This window comes from Electrophorus electricus, unplaced genomic scaffold, assembly GCF_041902795.1.
Source record: "Electrophorus electricus isolate QZ-2024a unplaced genomic scaffold, ASM4190279v1 Scaffold165, whole genome shotgun sequence".
Lineage (NCBI taxonomy): Eukaryota > Metazoa > Chordata > Actinopteri > Gymnotiformes > Gymnotidae > Electrophorus > Electrophorus electricus.
In genome coordinates, this window is record NW_027658446.1 from 5,001 (window position 1) to 15,000 (window position 10,000).

General features: G+C 54.2%; 1 non-coding gene across 1 annotated transcript in view; it reads left to right on the forward strand.

Annotated features, from left to right (window-relative positions):
* The first annotated feature begins 8,318 nt into the window (after positions 1-8,318).
* LOC145655078 (18S ribosomal RNA) overlaps positions 8,319-10,000 on the forward strand; it is a 1,839-nt gene continuing 157 nt past the window's right edge. The window contains exon 1 of the ribosomal RNA XR_014121261.1: positions 8,319-10,000. This exon is cut by the window's right edge and continues 157 nt beyond it. This is a non-coding gene — a ribosomal RNA (18S ribosomal RNA).

The following is a 10,000-nucleotide window of genomic DNA, read 5'->3' on the forward strand; positions in this document are numbered from 1 at the left end:
AGGCACAAAGTGATTGAAGTGTGCCCAGGCCCAGAGCTACTTTGCTGGGCATGAATGTGTTTGAACTCTTGGGCCTGGAAGTCTGGTGGTAGTAGTAGTATGATTTAAAGGCACAAAGTGAATGAAGTGTGCCCAGGCCCAGAGCTACTTTGCTGTGCATGACTGTGTTTGACCTCTTGGCTCTGGAAGTCTATTTCTAGGCTTATATAAAGGGTCAAACTTCTTGAAGTGTGCCCAGGCCCAGAGCTACTTTGCTGGGCATGACTGTGTTTGACCTCTGGGGCCTGGAAGTCTGGTAGTAGTAGTATGATTTAAAGGCACAAAGTGATTGAAGTGTGCCCAGGCCCAGAGCTACTTTGCTGGGCATGAATGTGTTTGAACTCTTGGGCCTGGAAGTCTGGTAGTAGTAGTATGATTTAAAGGCACAAAGTGAATGAAGTGTGCCCAGGCCCAGAGCTACTTTGCTGGGCATGACTGTGTTTGACCTCTTGGCTCTGGAAGTCTATTTCTAGGCTTATATACAGGGTCAAACATCTTGAAGTGTGCCCAGGCCCAGAGCTACTTTGCTGGGCATGAATGTGTTTGAACTCTTGGGCCTGGAAGTCTGGTAGTAGTAGTATGATTTAAAGGCACAAAGTGAATGAAGTGTGCCCAGGCCCAGAGCTACTTTGCTGGGCATGACTGTGTTTGACCTCTTGGCTCTGGAAGTCTATTTCTAGGCTTATATACAGGGTCAAACATCTTGAAGTGTGCCCAGGCCCAGAGCTACTTTGCTGGGCATGAATGTGTTTGAACTCTTGGGCCTGGAAGTCTGGTAGTAGTAGTATGATTTAAAGGCACAAAGTGATTGAAGTGTGCCCAGGCCCAGAGCTACTTTGCTGGGCATGACTGTGTTTGACCTCTTGGCTCTGGAAGTCTATTTCTAGGCTTATATAAAGGGTCAAACATCTTGAAGTGTGCCCAGGCCCAGAGCTACTTTGCTGGGCATGAATGTGTTTGAACTCTTGGGCCTGGAAGTCTGGTAGTAGTAGTATGATTTAAAGGCACAAAGTGATTGAAGTGTGCCCAGGCCCAGAGCTACTTTGCTGGGCATGACTGTGTTTGACCTCTTGGGTCTGGAAGTCTGGTGGTAGTAGTAGTAGTATGATTTAAAGGCACAAAGTGATTGAAGTGTGCCCAGGCCCAGAGCTACTTTGCTGGGCATGAATGTGTTTGAACTCTTGGGCCTGGAAGTCTGGTAGTAGTAGTATGATTTAAAGGCACAAAGTGATTGAAGTGTGCCCAGGCCCAGAGCTACTTTGCTGGGCATGACTGTGTTTGACCTCTTGGGCCTGGAAGTCTGGTGGTAGTAGTAGTATGATTTAAAGGCACAAAGTGATTGAAGTGTGCCCAGGCCCAGAGCTACTTTGCTGGGCATGAATGTGTTTGAACTCTTGGGCCTGGAAGTCTGGTAGTAGTAGTAGTAGTAGTAGTAGTAGTAGTAGTAGTAGTAGTATGATTTAAAGGTACAAAGTGAATGAAGTGTGCCCAGGCCCAGAGCTACTTTGCTGGGCATGACTGTGTTTGACGTCTTGGGCCTGGAAGTCTGGTAGTAGTAGTATGATTTAAAGGTACAAAGTGAATGAAGTGTGCCCAGGCCCAGAGCTACTTTGCTGGGCATGACTGTGTTTGACCTCTTGGCTCTGGAAGTCTATTTCTAGGCTTATATACAGGGTCAAACATCTTGAAGTGTGCCCAGGCCCAGAGCTACTTTGCTGGGCATGAATGTGTTTGAACTCTTGGGCCTGGAAGTCTGGTAGTAGTAGTATGATTTAAAGGCACAAAGTGAATGAAGTGTGCCCAGGCCCAGAGCTACTTTGCTGGGCATGACTGTGTTTGACCTCTTGGCTCTGGAAGTCTATTTCTAGGCTTATATACAGGGTCAAACATCTTGAAGTGTGCCCAGGCCCAGAGCTACTTTGCTGGGCATGAATGTGTTTGAACTCTTGGGCCTGGAAGTCTGGTAGTAGTAGTATGATTTAAAGGCACAAAGTGATTGAAGTGTGCCCAGGCCCAGAGCTACTTTGCTGGGCATGACTGTGTTTGACCTCTTGGCTCTGGAAGTCTATTTCTAGGCTTATATAAAGGGTCAAACATCTTGAAGTGTGCCCAGGCCCAGAGCTACTTTGCTGGGCATGAATGTGTTTGAACTCTTGGGCCTGGAAGTCTGGTAGTAGTAGTATGATTTAAAGGCACAAAGTGATTGAAGTGTGCCCAGGCCCAGAGCTACTTTGCTGGGCATGACTGTGTTTGACCTCTTGGGCCTGGAAGTCTGGTAGTAGTAGTATGATTTAAAGGCACAAAGTGATTGAAGTGTGCCCAGGCCCAGAGCTACTTTGCTGGGCATGAATGTGTTTGACCTCTTGGGCCTGGAAGTCTGGTGGTAGTAGTAGTATGATTTAAAGGCACAAAGTGAATGAAGTGTGCCCAGGCCCAGAGCTACTTTGCTGTGCATGACTGTGTTTGACCTCTTGGCTCTGGAAGTCTATTTCTAGGCTTATATAAAGGGTCAAACTTCTTGAAGTGTGCCCAGGCCCAGAGCTACTTTGCTGGGCATGACTGTGTTTGACCTCTGGGGCCTGGAAGTCTGGTAGTAGTAGTATGATTTAAAGGCACAAAGTGATTGAAGTGTGCCCAGGCCCAGAGCTACTTTGCTGGGCATGAATGTGTTTGAACTCTTGGGCCTGGAAGTCTGGTAGTAGTAGTATGATTTAAAGGCACAAAGTGAATGAAGTGTGCCCAGGCCCAGAGCTACTTTGCTGGGCATGACTGTGTTTGACCTCTTGGCTCTGGAAGTCTATTTCTAGGCTTATATACAGGGTCAAACATCTTGAAGTGTGCCCAGGCCCAGAGCTACTTTGCTGGGCATGAATGTGTTTGAACTCTTGGGCCTGGAAGTCTGGTAGTAGTAGTATGATTTAAAGGCACAAAGTGATTGAAGTGTGCCCAGGCCCAGAGCTACTTTGCTGGGCATGACTGTGTTTGACCTCTTGGCTCTGGAAGTCTATTTCTAGGCTTATATAAAGGGTCAAACATCTTGAAGTGTGCCCAGGCCCAGAGCTACTTTGCTGGGCATGAATGTGTTTGAACTCTTGGGCCTGGAAGTCTGGTAGTAGTAGTATGATTTAAAGGCACAAAGTGATTGAAGTGTGCCCAGGCCCAGAGCTACTTTGCTGGGCATGACTGTGTTTGACCTCTTGGGCCTGGAAGTCTGGTGGTAGTAGTAGTATGATTTAAAGGCACAAAGTGATTGAAGTGTGCCCAGGCCCAGAGCTACTTTGCTGGGCATGAATGTGTTTGAACTCTTGGGCCTGGAAGTCTATTTCTAGGCTTATATAAAGGGTCAAACATCTTGAAGTGTGCCCAGGCCCAGAGCTACTTTGCTGTGCATGACTGTGGTTGACCTCTTGGCCCTGGAAGTCTGGTGGTAGTAGTAGTATGATTTAAAGGCACAAAGTGAATGAAGTGTGCCCAGGCCCAGAGCTACTTTGCTGGGCATGAATGTGTTTGAACTCTTGGGCCTGGAAGTCTGGTAGTAGTAGTAGTAGTAGTAGTAGTAGTAGTAGTAGTAGTATGATTTAAAGGCACAAAGTGCTTGAAGTGTGCCCAGGCCCAGAGCTACTTTGCTGTGCATGACTGTGTTTGACCTCTTGGCTCTGGAAGTCTATTTCTAGGCTTATATAAAGGGTCAAACTTCTTGAAGTGTGCCCAGGCCCAGAGCTACTTTGCTGTGTATGACTGTGTGACCTCTTGGCCCTGGAATTCTGGTGGTAGTAGTAGTATGATTTAAAGGCACAAAGTGAATGAAGTGTGCCCAGGCCCAGAGCTACTTTGCTGGGCATGACTGTGTTTGACCTCTTGGGCCTGGAAGTCTGGTAGTAGTAGTATGATTTAAAGGCACAAAGTGATTGAAGTGTGCCCAGGCCCAGAGCTACTTTGCTGGGCATGAATGTGTTTGAACTCTTGGGCCTGGAAGTCTATTTCTAGGCTTATATAAAGGGACAAACTTCTTGAAGTGTGCCCAGGCCCAGAGCTACTTTGCTGTGTATGACTGTGTGACCTCTTGGCCCTGGAATTCTGGTGGTAGTAGTAGTAGTAGTAGTATGATTTAAAGGTACAAAGTGAATGAAGTGTGCCCAGGCCCAGAGCCAGGCCTGGGCAGCAGGGGGCGCTCCTGGCCATGCCCAGCGAGTTTCGTGCGAATCGGACCTGGTCCGGAAGAGATACGAAGGGAAAACTCATTACTCGTCGGGGTGGCACATCCAGGCTCTCGACCCTCCCAAAGCGTCCGACCAGGGTGCACCCTGCCGGGCATGGTTAGCCGCCAGCCCCCTTCCTGGAGGTCTGGTTGGCACGGGGTTTTGATTTATCGGTTTCATATCTCTGGGCTCCTTGGGAGCAGAAAGTCGGTTGAGGGCCCTTTGGAAAGAGCCGGGGCTGCCGTTTAACGCTGTCCAAGCGGCAGGCGAAGCGCACCCACCGTTTTTACGCTATGATTTTTTAAAACCGCCGGGGCGGCAAACACAGGGCCGGTCGGGTTTGAAGACGAATATCTCTTCGGCCCTTGGGAGGAGAGAAGCAGCGCGGGTCACCTTTGAACGCGCTCGCTGCCAGGAACGTCTGGCGTAAAAGTTTCGTGGGAATCGGACGTTCCTAGGCTGAGAAGCGAGCGCCCGCCCTCGGGCGGTCGGGGGCCCCTTTCTCATTCCCCGTCTGGGCTAAAAATACGAGGTCGGACCCGATGGACTCGGGAGACTGGAGAGTACCAGGGAGACCCTGGAAGCAGGCGACCCGACCCACGCTTCGCTGTCTCCTCGGCCCTCGGGAGTAGAAGCGCGGGGACGGTGGCGTGGGCAGCAGGGGGCGCTCCTGGCCATGCCCAGCGAGTTTCGTGCGAATCGGACCTGGTCCGGAAGAGATACGAAGGGAAAACTCATTACTCGTCGGGGTGGCACATCCAGGCTCTCGACCCTCCCAAAGCGTCCGACCAGGGTGCACCCTGCCGGGCATGGTTAGCCGCCAGCCCCCTTCCTGGAGGTCTGGTTGGCACGGGGTTTTGATTTATCGGTTTCATATCTCTGGGCTCCTTGGGAGCAGAAAGTCGGTTGAGGGCCCTTTGGAAAGAGCCGGGGCTGCCGTTTAACGCTGTCCAAGCGGCAGGCGAAGCGCACCCACCGTTTTTACGCTATGATTTTTTAAAACCGCCGGGGCGGCAAACACAGGGCCGGTCGGGTTTGAAGACGAATATCTCTTCGGCCCTTGGGAGGAGAGAAGCAGCGCGGGTCACCTTTGAACGCGCTCGCTGCCAGGAACGTCTGGCGTAAAAGTTTCGTGGGAATCGGACGTTCCTAGGCTGAGAAGCGAGCGCCCGCCCTCGGGCGGTCGGGGGCCCCTTTCTCATTCCCCGTCTGGGCTAAAAATACGAGGTCGGACCCGATGGACTCGGGAGACTGGAGAGTACCAGGGAGACCCTGGAAGCAGGCGACCCGACCCACGCTTCGCTGTCTCCTCGGCCCTCGGGAGTAGAAGCGCGGGGACGGTGGCGTGGGCAGCAGGGGGCGCTCCTGGCCATGCCCAGCGAGTTTCGTGCGAATCGGACCTGGTCCGGAAGAGATACGAAGGGAAAACTCATTACTCGTCGGGGTGGCACATCCAGGCTCTCGACCCTCCCAAAGCGTCCGACCAGGGTGCACCCTGCCGGGCATGGTTAGCCGCCAGCCCCCTTCCTGGAGGTCTGGTTGGCACGGGGTTTTGATTTTTCGGTTTCATATCTCTGGGCTCCTTGGGAGCAGAAAGTCGGTTGAGGGCCCTTTGGAAAGAGCCGGGGCTGCCGTTTAACGCTGTCCAAGCGGCAGGCGAAGCGCACCCACCGTTTTTACGCTATGATTTTTTAAAACCGCCGGGGCGGCAAACACAGGGCCGGTCGGGTTTGAAGACGAATATCTCTTCGGCCCTTGGGAGGAGAGAAGCAGCGCGGGTCACCTTTGAACGCGCTCGCTGCCAGGAACGTCTGGCGTAAAAGTTTCGTGGGAATCGGACGTTCCTAGGCTGAGAAGCGAGCGCCCGCCCTCGGGCGGTCGGGGGCCCCTTTCTCATTCCCCGTCTGGGCTAAAAATACGAGGTCGGACCCGATGGACTCGGGAGACTGGAGAGTACCAGGGAGACCCTGGAAGCAGGCGACCCGACCCACGCTTCGCTGTCTCCTCGGCCCTCGGGAGTAGAAGCGCGGGGACGGTGGCGTGGGCAGCAGGGGGCGCTCCTGGCCATGCCCAGCGAGTTTCGTGCGAATCGGACCTGGTCCGGAAGAGATACGAAGGGAAAACTCATTACTCGTCGGGGTGGCACATCCAGGCTCTCGACCCTCCCAAAGTGTCCGACCAGGGTGCACCCTGCCGGGCTAAGAGAACAGCCAGGTGAACCCTGGAGGTTCCGAACTCCAGACCCCTGGACCCGACGGCTCAGTCCGCCTCAGGTGCACTACAGAGGTCCTCGGGCTGTCCCTGAGTGCATTAAAACGGAAATCAGAATTACTCCCCCGGGTGGCACTTCCAGGCTCTCGACCCTCCCAAAGTGTCCGACCAGGGTGCACCCTGCTGGGCATGGTTAGCCGCCAGCCCCCTTCCTGGAGGTCTGGTTGGCACGGGGTTTTGCAAATAGGTCCCGTCGGGTATATGGGAGAGCAAAGAGAATCAATGGGGTCCAAGCACTAAATTCATCCAGTGGCGTTCTCTGGAAGCCCAAGGGGAGTCCGAGGGGTGTTCGGCCGGCAAGGGGAGCTCTCCCTCGGACACATGATCAAACGCCTGTCCCCTACCGGAAAGTGGTGTGCTCTGGATGCCCCCCCCCCCCCATCCCCCGAGGGGGGTGCTTATCCCGCGAGGGGAGCCCTCCTCGGGTTAAGTGAACCATCATGCCGATTCCCCTATGGAAGTGGGCACATCCAGGCACACAGTCTGCTTTGCTCTCCCCGACCCGAGTGCATCTGTTGGGCTGAGTGTACGCCCAGGCAACTGGATCCAATGGCTCAGTCCGCCGCAGCGTGCTTCGACGATGGGTCGTACAGCCATGCCACCAGGGTGGGCGTGTTTGTAAATGTACCAGTGGATTCTCGTCGGCCTGCCACATCCATGGTATCGACCCACCAGGCCTGTCCGACCAGGGGTTGACCCTGGACGGGCACGGTCTGTGGTTTGGCCCTTGTCCTAGATGAAATCGGGCACGGGGTTTTCTGGCCAGGTACCATCGGGTTACTGGGAGAGCGGCTTCGGTCTCCAGGTGAGACCAATGGTGAAGCAGCACGAGGCAATGGAGAGCATGCAAAGCGATGGGGAAGCCATGCACGGCAATGGCCACGAAAAAAAAAAAAAAATCACCACGGAAGGAACGTGAAGAACAAGGAGGAGTGTAGTGACACTGCCCAAAGCTGCCCGGTGTTGCAGGGGTCTATTGGTGTGTTGCTTCCTTGTTTGGTAGAGTGGAGTACCAGACCCGCCAGGGGTAGGCAAACCATTCCCCCTACGGTAAGTGAGGAGCCAGCCATTTGACGAGCGGGTGTCCACGTGTACGGGTGCGAGCGCTATCCCCCCACACGGGGTTAGGCCACGGCCTTAGGTGGACGTCTGCCGACCAGCCCCGGCTGATCCAGAACTTCTGATGTGGAGAGCGGTTTTGACAGATCCTCCCTGGTTCTAGCGGGTCAAGCCTCTGATGGGGGGTGGGGGTTATTTGTAACCCATCCCAGAACTCTCTGGGGGAGACTCAGACGGCCAGTCTGTCTACTCAGTTGTCCTATACTGGTGTCTGTGGTTTGGGAGGAAGGGAGTGCCCTGCTTTGTTGGCCTCCTCTTCAAACCTACCTGGGCCCACGAATCACTCTTCTTGGTTACATCACGAAACGTAGGTTGAGCGAGGCTAGGGGGGAGGGAATTCGACGAGGTCTTTCCCTTGTCCCCCCACCAGCGGCCCACGAAAATCAAAACGGCGTGAAGAGAGGGAACGCCGAAAGCACCTGGAGTCGGCCGTCCGCACCTCCGGAGGAGGTGGACGGGGTACGGTGCGGGCATGACCGGATGGGACAGCTTTGCATCAAGGTGAGAGGTCGGCGTCCGAAGGCCAGAGGGCGGTGCGCGAGCACGTTTACACTGGCCGCGGAAGCTGTCCTGGGTAGCCCTGTATGGCGTCTGGACCTGACGGCGCACGCACTTACAACCCGCTGCTTCCTAGCCCCCGGAAGGGGAGGCGGATGTCACTCGTGGTTCATCCCAGACCACGGTGCAAACTACCTGGTTGATCCTGCCAGTAACATATGCTTGTCTCAAAGATTAAGCCATGCAGGTCTAAGTGCACACGGCCGGTACAGTGAAACTGCGAATGGCTCATTAAATCAGTTATGGTTCCTTTGATCGCTCCACACGTTACTCGGATAACTGTGGTAATTCTAGAGCTAATACATGCAAACGAGCGCTGACCCTTCGGGGGATGCGTGCATTTATCAGACCCAAAACCCATCCGGGGGGCTCGGGCCCCCCGGCCGCTTTGGTGACTCTAGATAACCTCGGGCCGATCGCGCGCCCTCCGCGGCGGCGACGTCTCATTCGAATGTCTGCCCTATCAACTTTCGATGGTACCATAGTCGGCTACCATGGTGACCACGGGTAACGGGGAATCAGGGTTCGATTCCGGAGAGGGAGCCTGAGAAACGGCTACCACATCCAAGGAAGGCAGCAGGCGCGCAAATTACCCATTCCCGACACGGGGAGGTAGTGACGAAAAATAACGATACAGGTCTCTTTCGAGGCCCTGTAATCGGAATGAGCGTATCCTAAACCCATGGGTGAGGACCCATTGGAGGGCAAGTCTGGTGCCAGCAGCCGCGGTAATTCCAGCTCCAATAGCGTATATTAAAGTTGCTGCAGTTAAAAAGCTCGTAGTTGGATGTCGGGAGTGGGCTGGCGGTCCGCCGCGAGGCGTGCCACCGCCTGTCTCAGACCCTGTCTCCCGGTGCCCCCCGGATGCCCTTGGCTGGGTGTCCGGACGGGGCTCGGAGCGTTTACTTTGAAAAAATTAGAGTGTTCAAAGCGGGCCCGCTTCTCGCCTGAATACCTGAGCTAGGAATAATGGAATAGGACTCCGGTTCTATTTTGTGGGTTTCCTGAACCAGGGCCATGATTAAGAGGGACGGCCGGGGGCATTCGTATTGCGCCGCTAGAGGTGAAATTCTTGGACCGGCGCAAGACGGACGAAAGCGAAAGCATTTGCCAAGAATGTTTTCATTAATCAAGAACGAAAGTCGGAGGTTCGAAGACGATCAGATACCGTCGTAGTTCCGACCGTAAACTATGCCGACCCGCGATCCGGCGGCGTTATTCCCATGACCCGCCGGGCAGCGTGAGGGAAACCACGAGTCTGTGGGTTCCGGGGGGAGTATGGTTGCAAAGCTGAAACTTAAAGGAATTGACGGAAGGGCACCACCAGGAGTGGAGCCTGCGGCTTAATTTGACTCAACACGGGAAACCTCACCCGGCCCGGACACGGAAAGGATTGACAGATTGATAGCTCTTTCTCGATTCTGTGGGTGGTGGTGCATGGCCGTTCTTAGTTGGTGGAGCGATTTGTCTGGTTAATTCCGATAACGAACGAGACTCCGGCATGCTAAATAGTTACGCGGCCCTCCGCGGTCGGCGTCAAACTTCTTAGAGGGACAAGTGGCGTTCAGCCACGCGAGATGGAGCAATAACAGGTCTGTGATGCCCTTAGATGTCCGGGGCTGCACGCGCGCCACAATGGTTGGATCAGCGTGTGCCTACCCTACACCGAGAGGTGCGGGTAATCCGCTGAACCCCATTCGTGATGGGGACTGGGGATTGCAATTATTCCCCATGAACGAGGAATTCCCAGTAAGCGCGGGTCATAAGCTCGCGTTGATTAAGTCCCTGCCCTTTGTACACACCGCCCGTCGCTA